This window comes from Camelus ferus, chromosome 5, assembly GCF_009834535.1.
Source record: "Camelus ferus isolate YT-003-E chromosome 5, BCGSAC_Cfer_1.0, whole genome shotgun sequence".
Classification (NCBI taxonomy): domain Eukaryota; kingdom Metazoa; phylum Chordata; class Mammalia; order Artiodactyla; family Camelidae; genus Camelus; species Camelus ferus.
In genome coordinates this window covers 10,247,015-10,258,833 of record NC_045700.1, presented here as the reverse complement: position 1 = coordinate 10,258,833, position 11,819 = coordinate 10,247,015, and the positions used below count along the sequence as shown (strand labels likewise).

Below are 11,819 nucleotides of genomic sequence, written 5' to 3'. Positions count from 1 at the left end.
CTGTCTGGTCGCTTAGGTCAGTAGGTCCAGCAAGGGGGTCGTGGTTTAAATAACCAATCGCTGCGGAGCCATGGGGTGGAGCCATAGCGCTCCGCCCCTCCTCCCAGCCCCTCTGCCAACCTACCCAGGTCCGGCCTCCCTCGCACCTGCGTGTCTCCCTGCGCTCTGGCTGGTGCAACCTCTTCCAGCCTGCGCTAGCGAGGAAGGGGGCTTGGCCTCGCCTCTCGCGAGATCGCCTCCTGTTGCTGCCGCCGTCGCTCCTGGCCGCCGAGTGGCGGCGTCTGCGCAGCCGCCATGTTCGGTTGCTATGCTGTGGCCTGGGAGACGGGGTGTGCTTGAGGGAGGAGGAGGAGGAGACGGAGGAGGAGGAGGAGGAGGAGGGATTGAGCTCCTATTGCACTCTCACACACAAACGCTACCCAGGATTACCCGCCCGCTCACGCCGCGCATCGCGCTTTTCCGCTCCTCGCGGCCCCCCTACATTGTTCTCAGGACTCCTGGGTCCCCAGGGATTGCATTCCAGGCTTGAGTCGGGCAGGGGAGAGGCTTGGCTTTGGCCAAAGGGTCGGAGGTTTGGGTCCGGGCCCCCCGTTCCGGTGTCCCCCTCCCCCACGGCACTTTTTGGGGGTGTGGATTATCTCATCCCCGCAGGGAGGTGGGAGAGCGCGCCGGCTGCCCGCCTCCCTCCCGCCTTCCCGGCGGCGCCGGCCCGCGGCAGCCCCGCAGTATGAGGTGGTGCTGGCGGCTCCGGGCCGTGGCGCGGCCGCTGCGGCGGCGGCTGCTGGAGGGGCGCTGAGGGAGCCCCCGGGAGCGGCGCGGCCGACGCGCTTCTCCCCGGCGCGCCCGGGCCTCGAGGCTTTTCTTCTCCAGCCGAGAGGACGCGGCTGTGATACGAAGGTAAGAGGCTCTCGGGTCCCCGCCGGCCTCTCGGCCCTGCATAGTCCGCGAGGCTGTTACCTGGGGCTCGTGGGAGGCGAGCCAGGTAGGGCAAGCCATAGGTACAGGGTTGATTTCAAAGGAAGGGGAAAAAATGATGCTTTTTTTTTTTCTCTTCCTTTTCTTCGCGGGACCTCTTGCTTTCCGAGGTCCGGGGGGGTTTAGAATCTGTTACGGGTGATCGAAGGGAGAAGGGATAGAATAGGTGCGGAGATGGAATGTTCCACGGCCCTAAACTCTAGGTGAGGTTTTAGAATCTTCTGATTTTTCCACTGCTGGTAGGATTCCTTCTTTCTTTCTTTCTTTCTTTTTTTTAATTGGCTCGTATGAGCGCTTCCTACATGCTGCATGGGTATACTGTCCCTACCATTGAAGTTTTAAGCCTAGTATGATTCTGCCCGTGTATACTTGGATTTAGGAATCTGTAGTTGGGCCAAAAAAAAAAAAAAAAAGTTGAGCTGTAGCTAAGTAGACGTACGGATGCATTTCCCAGGGTTCCCCTAAAATGAGCGGTTTACCGTTGCACACATATCTGTATGGATGGTTCTGCGAAACTTAGAATGGGACACTTTATGTCTGGGAGGCAATGGGAACACCACCATGGACAAGGACGATTTGTAGGATTTTTAAGCGCTTGTTCTAGGAGAACCTGTTTGTCTGCAGTATACCAACTGTTTTTAGAATCGGAGATTGGAGTAGCATTAGGTTTATGTGACCAGATAGTGGGCCCAATTTGAAACAATACAGTTTAAAACATGTTTTAAAGAGAAAGTGGAGAAAGAAAGTATCCGATTTGTGAAAGATGACTTGGGTGAAAAGAAGACGGTGGAACAGTAGAGCCAGGGCATTTTTTACCCTGATTTTTGAACCTTAACGTGTCAGAGATGAAAAAAATATTTTTCACTTTTTAAAGAGATAGGAGAGGACCTTAAAATAAATTATTCAGAGCCCAAACTACATTTAATGGAATAGAGCTAGATACTGTATCAGTTAAATCTTGAATTTGACAAATTCATCCTATAGTTTGTTTTTTTTTTTAAAGACTTTGAAAGCAAGTTTGTTTATTGTACAGAACTTATTTACTAACTCAGTAAAAGAGTGCAGTCATTTCGTGGACCCCACTATTTTTTGTCAAAATAAATTTATGCTCCAATTACCACAAAAGCTATTTTTATGTCTCTCAATCTCTCTCTCTTGCTTTTCTTTTTTAATGGCACACGTATCTTTGTTACCATTTTTCATTGAAACATGTGCATGGTCCAACAATATCATGATCTTGAGTAGTTTATAAGAAGTAAACATGGTCTTTTTTGTACATAGGAATATTTGTGATTTAGCTAATCTGTTTTAAACATTTGGCAAGAGATTTTGGAAGCACAAAGAGCCATCATTGTTTCCTACTTTTATTAATATTAATTGAGTAGGATAAAGTTTAAGTAAGAAAATCACAGATTCCTCAAAAGTACTAATGGATGAGGATGTGACTTTCTTATTTCTTGTTTTCTAACCTGTTTAGATTCTGGGCTGTGGGTACTGAATTGTTTAAAATTTGTGGATGTTTTTCTTCTTATTTCCTAGTTGAATATCTTTTAAAATGTCCTTAGTAACTTTGTTACTTTAAATTTGTGACACTCAATTTCTAATTTAGGCTAGCATAAAACCAGCATTGATTGAACACGCTTGCTAAAAATACTTTCTGGGTCAGATGTACTTAGAATGCAGCCTCAGGAAAATTCATTTGAACTATTCTGCTTTGACCAATATACACTTCATTATTATTGAAGGACTTTAAAAAATTATAGACTCACAATTAGATTTCATCAGTTCAGGCATAGAAGCCTTTATTTAATGTATCAAGTACTTTATGTAGGATAGTAATAAAAACTTTTTACATTGCTTTTTTTGGTTGTTTGTTTGTTTGTTTTTTACTTATGTGACCCCCATAGACTTATTAAACTCTGATTTGTTTATTCGAAGTATTTTAGCTTTGTCTGTTAAACATGATTAACTTGTAGTGTGACAGTAACCGTGTGCAGTGCTATCTATTTAGTATTTATTTATGACTTATGTTGAACTCTTTGAGGTTAGTGGTCATGTTTTTGAGTAAATTATCTTTAGGGAACAAAATAAGTATACCAGATAATTTTAGGGACACACTGTTATTAACTGTCATTGAGAGGACTGTCTTTCCACCTCTCTGAAAGTTAATATGATCAGTTTTAAACAAGAAAGCTTTAAAAATATGTATAAATCTTGTTTGGTGGATGTTTAAAGACATATGTTTAAAAGTTCTGCTTTCATTCTTTGTTAGTTATTGAGAATTTAAAATTGGTGACTTCACTAGAAATGGCGAGTGTATGTGACTTTGTGGCTGAATAAAGTTTAGTACTGGCAGAAATACACAATTTACAAACTCAGTTGAATTTTGTTGTTTTTCTGAATAGTAACATGCATATTTGGAAGTTTTTTTATATGCTATAGTCTAAATTTGTCAAATTTGTCAGTTTACTAGATTAAGCTGTGAAGCCTTGAAGATTAGTTTAGCATTCTGGAAATCCTTTTTATTGTTTGCCAGAAAAGTACTGGAGGAGGAAGGTGTTATTTCTTCATTTAATATTCAATTAGTAGCACAGATGGTGAGAAGGAATATAGTGTACAAGTATTGTAGAATCTTCTTTATTGGTGTGGAAGTACAGTACCTAGGAGCAATGTAATTTCTTTCTTTTCCTTTGCGTGATCAGTAAGTATTTCAAACAGGATGGGAGACAAGACGGGAAATTTATTACAGTCTCCATTTCATTAGAGGCATTTTCCCCCACATTCATTATTCATTTCATTATTCCCAAGTAGAAACACTGGAAGAGAGGTGCAGTATTTGAAGAAATTGGTGGAAACAGAATGAAAATTAGGTACTGTGAATTATCTTGAGGGGAAGATATTAATTTGGAAGAGTTACTGTGTTTGTATCTTTTAACAAGGTTATACAGATGAGTAGAAAGAAAAAAGGATCCAGTAGGGAAGTGTTTATTGTCTGTTATGTGCCAGACAATGTAAGGGGGCTTTTCATGTTATCCTACATAGTCACCAAGTACACTTTGGGAGGTAGGTGTTATTAATCCCCTACTTGCCCTTCCCTCCCCCAAGTGGGGACAAAGAGAAATTAAATAACATGTCTAGGATCATACTGCTAATAAGTAGAATTCAAACTAAGTCTGTCTGACTCTGAAGCTTATTCTTTAGATCATGCTGCCCAATTAAACTTTCTGCAATGATGGAAATACTCTTCTTCTGCTCTGTCAGATATGGTAGCCGTTAGCCATGTGTTGCACGGAGCACTGGAAATGTGGCTGTCATGCCTGAGGAACTGATTTAAATTGTGTTCAATTTTAATCAGTTTAAATTTAAATAAGATGTTGCTAGTAGCTATAATGTTGGACAGTGCAACTTTAAATCTTGCTGCCTAGAAAATCTGAGTTTTGATATTGAATCTTCCACTAGCTTATATATGACATTAGGCAAGTTACTTAGTTCTTGAGCCTGTTCCTTGTGAAAATGAAGAAGAGGTTGTCACTAAAAGATTATCTCCAGTGTCTCTTGCTCTGAAGTTCTATGATTCTTATTAAAATGTACAGTGGCATTTAATATTTGCAAGCATTATATCTGAAAGCACTTCCCTCCCCATATACTGACTTCTTATATAAAGATTTTTGTTTGTTTAGTCAGCTTCTCTTTTTGAAAAGATTACATATAAAGCACACATAAAGGATAGTGGATTATTTTCTCTCCAATTGTTTGGCAAAAACATTGTGTAACCAAAGACAGTACTTTACCTTGGACCAGAGTTTGAATCTTTAAAGATCTTATTTCAGCATGCCACAGCCCATTTGAGAATATGTTAGAGTTCCCTGTTGCTTGTCAAATTAATTCCAAACTTGTTTGCTTGGCCTTAAAGGCTTTCCACCAGCTTCATCTCACTAACCTTGTTTCTCATTCTTGCTTAAAAAGAAAACATTCTTTTTTTCCCCTCTGCCCTTGTTTCTTCAGTTAAATACAGTTAAACATTCCTGTCTCCAATCCATGTGCCTCCTCTTTAAGTCTTCCACAAAATTCACCTTTTTCTGGAAGAATGCTGCTTAATCCAGTCATAATGATCCACTTTTGAATCCTGGTAATAAGTACCTTGGGGTTAATTTATGATTGTTTAGCTATAGTTAATTGAGTCCATCCTTCTTAAGTTTTTATATGTTACCTACTCTGTGTCCTTAATGAAAATGTAAAAAAAAAATTACAAGTGGGGATTGTTTCTTTTGAGTATTGCCTTATCTATTGCTTAGCAATTCTGCTTTAGTAAGTTACTAGTTAAAAAAGATTATAAATACTGTAACAGCATTCACCCTTAATCACCACTCTAATAGATATTTTTGTTTCCTTCCAGGCAGTTGTCCATATTTTTTAAAAATAAAGTTGTATGATAAAAGATAACAATTTTGAGTTTACTGTATTGGAAACATTGTGTAGTAGAGGAAGTACAATGTAGGGAAAAGATGACAAGACTTTGGAGTCAGATAGATCTGGATTGGAATCTGGTCTCAAAAACATTGGGCAGGGGGAGGATATAGCTTAAGTGGTAGAGTGCATGCTTAATATGCACAAGGTCCTGGATTCAATCCCCAGTACCTCCTCTAAAAACAAACAAACAAACAAACAAACAAACAGACAGACCTAATTACCTCCCCCCCCCCAGAAAACAAACAAACAAGCAAAAAAACCTTGGGCAAACTATGTAACCCCTATGCTCATTTTCTTGTCTATGAAATTAGGATAATTTCATATTTTCTTGTCTATGAAATTAGGATAATGTGAGGATTAGGATTTTCTATATCTATATAGCATCTAGCATTATTCTTTAAAAAGATGAGATGGTCAATAAATGGTAACTGGTATCATTTTTCCTGTTTTCTTATTGTCCTGAATATAATTTAAACGATTGCTTAGATATTCAGGTGATTTATCAATCAGGTGATTTAGTCATTTATCTTATGTTAAATATTTTGATTGTTCCTAAAGTTTCCACTGTTATAATCTGCAGTGAATATCTTTGTGCTTATAGCTTGTTTATATTTGTTTCCTCAGTCTAAAACTCTAGGACTGGGATAATGGTCCAGTGGTATGAATATTTCTGTGCCAAATCTCAATCTTAAAGAACAATGAGTATTCTTGTTTTGGAAAAAAGAATACTGATTTGGTTCTAAAAATAGACTTCATTGTTTTAGTTAATGTATTTTGAAAAATTTTGTTTATTGAGAAATGATACAGTGAACATTCATTTGTATTTTAATTAAAAAAATAATTGAATGTCTGTTATGGGGATCACTGGTATAGTGGTAAGTAAGACATGATTTTATCCTTGTGCTCAAATCCTAGGGTGGTAATATGTCAATAGACAATTACAATTCAGAGTGACAAGTGTAATAAGATCTGGGAGAAAGGAGAATTGGCATTTGAGCAGCGTCTTGGAGGATGAGTTGGAATTGATCTGGGTAGAGAGAACAGCATGTACAAAAAGACAAGTATGAAAGGATGCATAGTGTGTTTAGAGAAATGATCCGTCTCTGTCTATGAGATAGGTGTTGATGTCTGATTTTGTGTATGAGTCTGTGTGCTTGTATATGTGTGTTAACTATGATAGAAGATAAAACCTTGTGAGGGTCCTAGTTTGGGCTATGAATGCAATCATATTAAGACCTTTAGAGTAGAGCTTCCCAACTGGTGTGCCATGAGTGGTTTACCACTGTGCCAGAGAACAAGGTAACTGTCAGCATATGGGACTAGGGCATATTGGAGCCCCCAGAATGATTTCTTTTCACCTAGAATAGTTTCCTTGGCTTGTCCCAGTGTGCTAAAAATTATTTTCTTTTGTGCCACATTGGGGAAAGCATTGGGAAAAGCACTGTTTTAGAGGCTCTTAGTACTGGAAAATTTATGGTACCCACATATCCCCTGACATTCCCAGTATGTAATTAAAAATAAAACCAATACCAAACCTTAAAATAAGCATAAAGGATGTGGAGTCAAAATCCTCCCGTTTTCTCCCCTCTCTCCTTCTCCTTCCCCAGTAATTACTACTTCATTGTTTTGTGTGTATGTGAAATATCTTTTTGGTGCTCCTGCATTGCTAGTGCCCCACAAGAGTGTTTTGTCTGCCTGTTGGGAAATCCACATTTACATTAGGGAGCAATTACAGGTATTTCAATAAGGGAATGATAAGATTAGATGTAATTTTTGAAAGGTAACTCCTGACATCTAGATGTTGATGCAAGGATATAAGGATGGTGCAAAGATGAGATTAGAAGGAGCAGAGAGACCAATTAGGATGCTCTTGCAGTGGTCCAGGTGAGAGATGATAAGAACCAGAAATGAGGAAGTAAAGATAAGAATGTAGGACTAGAAATGAAAACTGATTAGGTAGTTTGATGAGAACTGAGGGTCCCTTTTGATATAGGGGAAAGAGGAAAAGAGTTGATGTTGATGCTAAGATTTCTCTTTTGGGCAACTGGAAAGGGAAGACCAAATAATTTTTATTGAGTATCTATAGTGAACCAGGCATTTTGCTAGACTCCAGGGTTGTCATGAGTTCTCACTGAATTTTTTAAATTATTTATTTTGAAATAATTTCAAACATACAGAACCATTGCAAGGACAGCTCAAAGAGTTCCCAAATCCCCTTCAACCAGTTTCTTTTTCCTTGAACTGTTCTTGCAACTTAAAAAAATTTCTTGTAAGACTTTATTTTTTTAGAGCACTTTTAGTTTCACAGCAAGATTGAGGAAAAGGTACAGAGATTTGTCATAAGCCCCCTGTTCCCACACGTGAACTTCAACCAATTTTTAACATTGTACTGCATATATACTATGTGTATACAAAAGATAAGCCTGCATCTTGTTGTACTTGGCTCACTGTAGTGGGTACAGTGAGGCCTTCCCTTTCAGATGCCCAAAGAAGGAACCTTGACTTCATCTTTGACTCTTTCCCTCTTCTATTAATGGATTCTCAAATTTCAATGAGACTACTTGATCATCTTATTTCTAGTCCCTCATTTTCATGTCTACTTCTAACCATTTCAGAAGAATGCACCATTTCTCATCTAATTAGACTTTTTCTGAACCATTGCAGAGCATGTTGCAGACCTGATGCCCTCACTCCTAAATATAGTGTGTATTTACCAAAACATGGGCATAACCCCCAGATCAGGAAATCAACATTGATACAACACTACCTTCAAAACCCCAGGTGCCATTCAAAGTTTTCCAACTGTCCAACAGTGTCTTTCTTTCCCTTTTGGTCCAGGATCCAATTCAGGATCACACATGCATTTAGTTGTCATGTCTCTTTAGTCTATTTCAGTTTGGAACATTTCCTCAATATTTCTCTATCTGTTATGGCCTTAACTTTTTTTTTTTCCTGTAAGATGTCCCTTAACTTTGGTGCATCCAGTAGTTGCTCATGTGCAGACTGAATGCATTGTTGCCAGGAATACCATAGGCACGATGTGCTCTTCTTATCCCACTGGTGACATTTAAACTTGAACACCTTGTTAAGTTCATGTCTGCTGGGTTTCTCAATTATAAAGCCATCACCTTTCCTCTTGTAATTGGTGGATGGGAAGATGTCTAAGACTTTGCTGATGTTCTGTTCCTCATCAGACCTCTGCCCATCAGTCTTTCGGTCCACTGATGACTCTTGCCTGGATTGACAACTATTGTGAAGGTTGCCATTTGTACTTATTAGTTGATTTTTCTACTGAAAACAGATGTTTCCTTTCTTTTATGTATTTGTTTATTCCTTCATTTATTTACATCAATATGTACCCATGCTTTCTGTTCTTATTCGGTGGGTTTTGTTATTATCATTTTAATTTTTATTTTGATGCTAAAATTGTCCTAGATTTGGCTAGATTAGCCCTTCAAGATGGCTCCCTTGTCTTTTTAACATGTCCCCATTCTTTGAATATTTCCTTACTTGCTGGCACAACAGGGTATTCAGGACCTACTTTATACTTTTCCTTTCCCAGCTCTGGAATCATTCATTTTTCCAAGGAATCCTGATTTCTTTTAGTGGAAGTGGTATTTAGAGACCAAAATTTAGATGCTTAATGTGCTTATTTCTGTTGGGGTGTCATCATTTTTAAGGCAGACAGGACTAGGAAATATATATATATTTACACATCTGAATCTCTTTCTGTATCTAATTATGTATATGTATTTTAAATGTTCACACTGATAACATTCATTTCCAGTCTAATACCTCAAGGTTCTTTCTGGTCTTCCCCTTCCTTGTATTTTTAAATCCCTCTTCAGCAGTGAGAAATTGGCTCTCATTATTCTCAGTCTATTTACTTACTTGCTCAATCCCCCTTGTAATTGTCAGTCTCCCAACCCCAGGCTAGTAGTCCCCTGTCTGCTACCTTGAAGGCCCTTGGCGTGGGGTCCTCAGGGCATGCTGTCAGGTATGCTAGGAAGGGAAGAGAACTCACTGAATCTCTTTATTTCCCTCATTTAATCTGAATGAAAAATTGTTAGAAAGGTGTTATTCCCAGTTTTAAAGGATAACAAAACCGAAATTTAGAAAGATGTGTGACTTTGGATGTATTACCATGTATATAGAGGACAAATATTTTGAATTCAGATGTGCACGATGTTGGAGCATCTCTCCCCTTCCCTTCCCCCCATTACTGACTGCATAGCCTCTGACTTCATGAAAATAGTTGGAAATTCAAAGTGTCAGGATTTAGGGTTGTATAGGTGGTAGTTGAAGCAACGGATGTGACTGTTACTGCTTATGAAGTGTGTGTAAATTTAGGAAGCAGGCCACTGACAGGGCTGCCAGTCACTATCATTTAAAGGTTAAGGACTCCCAGAAGTGAAGAAGCCAGTGAGGAAGACTGAATGGTGGTGAGAGAGGAGCGTCAAGTTGTGTGGAAGAAGGTGATGAAGGAATTTCAGGAAGGTATCAAATGCTGCTGAGAGAAAGAAATAAGAACAAAAATGTTTTGATCTTGACTGGAAAGTTATTTATGACCTTAGCTAATTGGTTGTCAGATGTGGTCAGGCAGGCCACCTGTATCAGAATCAAATGAGATACTGAATAAAAATATCAATTCCCCTGGTTTTATCTCAGACTGTATAGATTTTTTAAAGGGTGAGTGAGGAATGAGGAGATGAGCACACAGGAAATCTCCTTAAATGCTGCTGCAGTTATTCTGAGGTGTACTAAAGTTTGAGATTCATTGTAGCAGAAGAGTTACAATAGCAGGATGTACTAAGAAACTAAACTAGGAAACTAGACCAATAATGAATATAGACTAGGCAGTGCTGAGAAACTTGGTCTTATGGGAAGAAGGAAGATCTCTTAGGTCATGGAGGAATAGGGGGCAGATTCAAGCAAAATATATTTTTTAAAGGTTACATATACTGTAACATTTTGGGGGATTAAGAGAAAGAAACTGTAATGCTTATTTGAAAGAAGGGTAAGTGAAACTATGTAATGATACCTACTATCAAAGAAATGCGCTGAATGACTTTGATAGGTATCTGGGCTAGCTGCCTGCCCCCATTTCAAATGATTGCCATCTTATGGTGAGTTTTGGAATCATTCAGGGGTCATTGTTAATCTTATTTTATTATTAATTAAATGTATATCTTGCCTTCTGTTAGACAGTTAAGTATGTCTACTTGATTCAGATTTCAAAATAATGTAAAAAGACATATATTGAGATGTCTCAATACTATTCTGTCTCTGTCCTTCCCTTCCCTGCTCCCTAGAGGTAACCACTTTTGTTTTTTGTATATCTTACCAGTATTTAAGCAAATGTAAACAAAATACAAATATAAATTACTGCCTTCCCCCTACCTTTCTATGTAGAGGGTAGCATACTATTTTAATGTTTTGTATAGTAATTTTTTTTTTTAATTTAAAATATACCTTGGAGATCCTTTGACTTCAATATACAGAGAGCTCCCCACTTTTTTCTTTCTTTTTAAAAATAAAGTGACATGTTCTGTTGTGTGGTTATACTATGAGGCTGACTCTAATTATTTAAACTTTTACTCTTCTTCACTTTTTGGCCTTTTTACTTGTGTATCTTGTTCTCTTTCACCTGTTCTGTGTGAACTGCTCTCATGAGGCATTTTGCATTAATGACCTGCCTTACTTTCTTCACCTAAAGTCCTCTGATGGATAAGACTTTCAGACTTTGTGACCAAGCAGAAGACTTCCTTATTTCAGTAGCTTAGGTGAAAAAAATTCAGTAGCTTCTCTTTTTAGAAGAAAAAGAGAAAAGGACAAAACTGATATTTGTTGACCTCTACTGCATGCTTTAATGTATGATATTTCATTTAGTTCTTCCAGCAACCCTGTGGATCAGGTAGTGTTACCCCTTTTTATAGATGAAGAAGCTGAAGCTCAAAAAGCTTTCACAGCTAGAAAATATCAGATTTAGGTTTTGAAACTAGGTTAATTTGAGTCCAGAATCTGTATCTTTTCTGCTGCTGTCCTATTTTCTGTTTCCTATTTTTGAATTCCTGAACTCCAGTCTTGTAGCTGGAGCTCTCTATCTGCTCTAAGCCTTTATCAAGAACCATGAAATTAGACATGTTTACCTAATGTGTTTTCCTGATTGCTGGTATACCACCTGCTTATCTGAACTTTACAGCTAAGGACCAACTTGCTTGGATCACTGCCTATGGCCTGTTAGTTTAAGCTGTAGATACCTTTTTCTAATTGCCTGTCTCGATTGCCTCTCATCATCTCTGTTGAGTTTTCCTTTTTACCCTAATTTCCCTTGTTGTAGCCCTGTCACCACTTGAAGAGCTTCAGTTTGGCAA

At 38.6% G+C, this 11,819-nt stretch overlaps 1 protein-coding gene across 3 annotated transcripts in view; it reads left to right on the top strand.

The window, feature by feature from the left end:
- The first annotated feature begins 442 nt into the window (after nt 1-442).
- Nucleotides 443-11,819, top strand: part of PTPN4 (protein tyrosine phosphatase non-receptor type 4) — a 152,297-nt gene continuing 140,920 nt past the window's right edge. For 2 of the 3 annotated variants that reach the window (XR_004319755.1, XM_032479295.1), the window contains exon 1: nt 443-897. The gene's annotated coding sequence lies outside the window, so the exon portion shown is untranslated. The remainder of the gene's footprint in view (nt 898-11,819) is intronic. The other variant, XM_032479296.1, reaches the window with a different exon arrangement.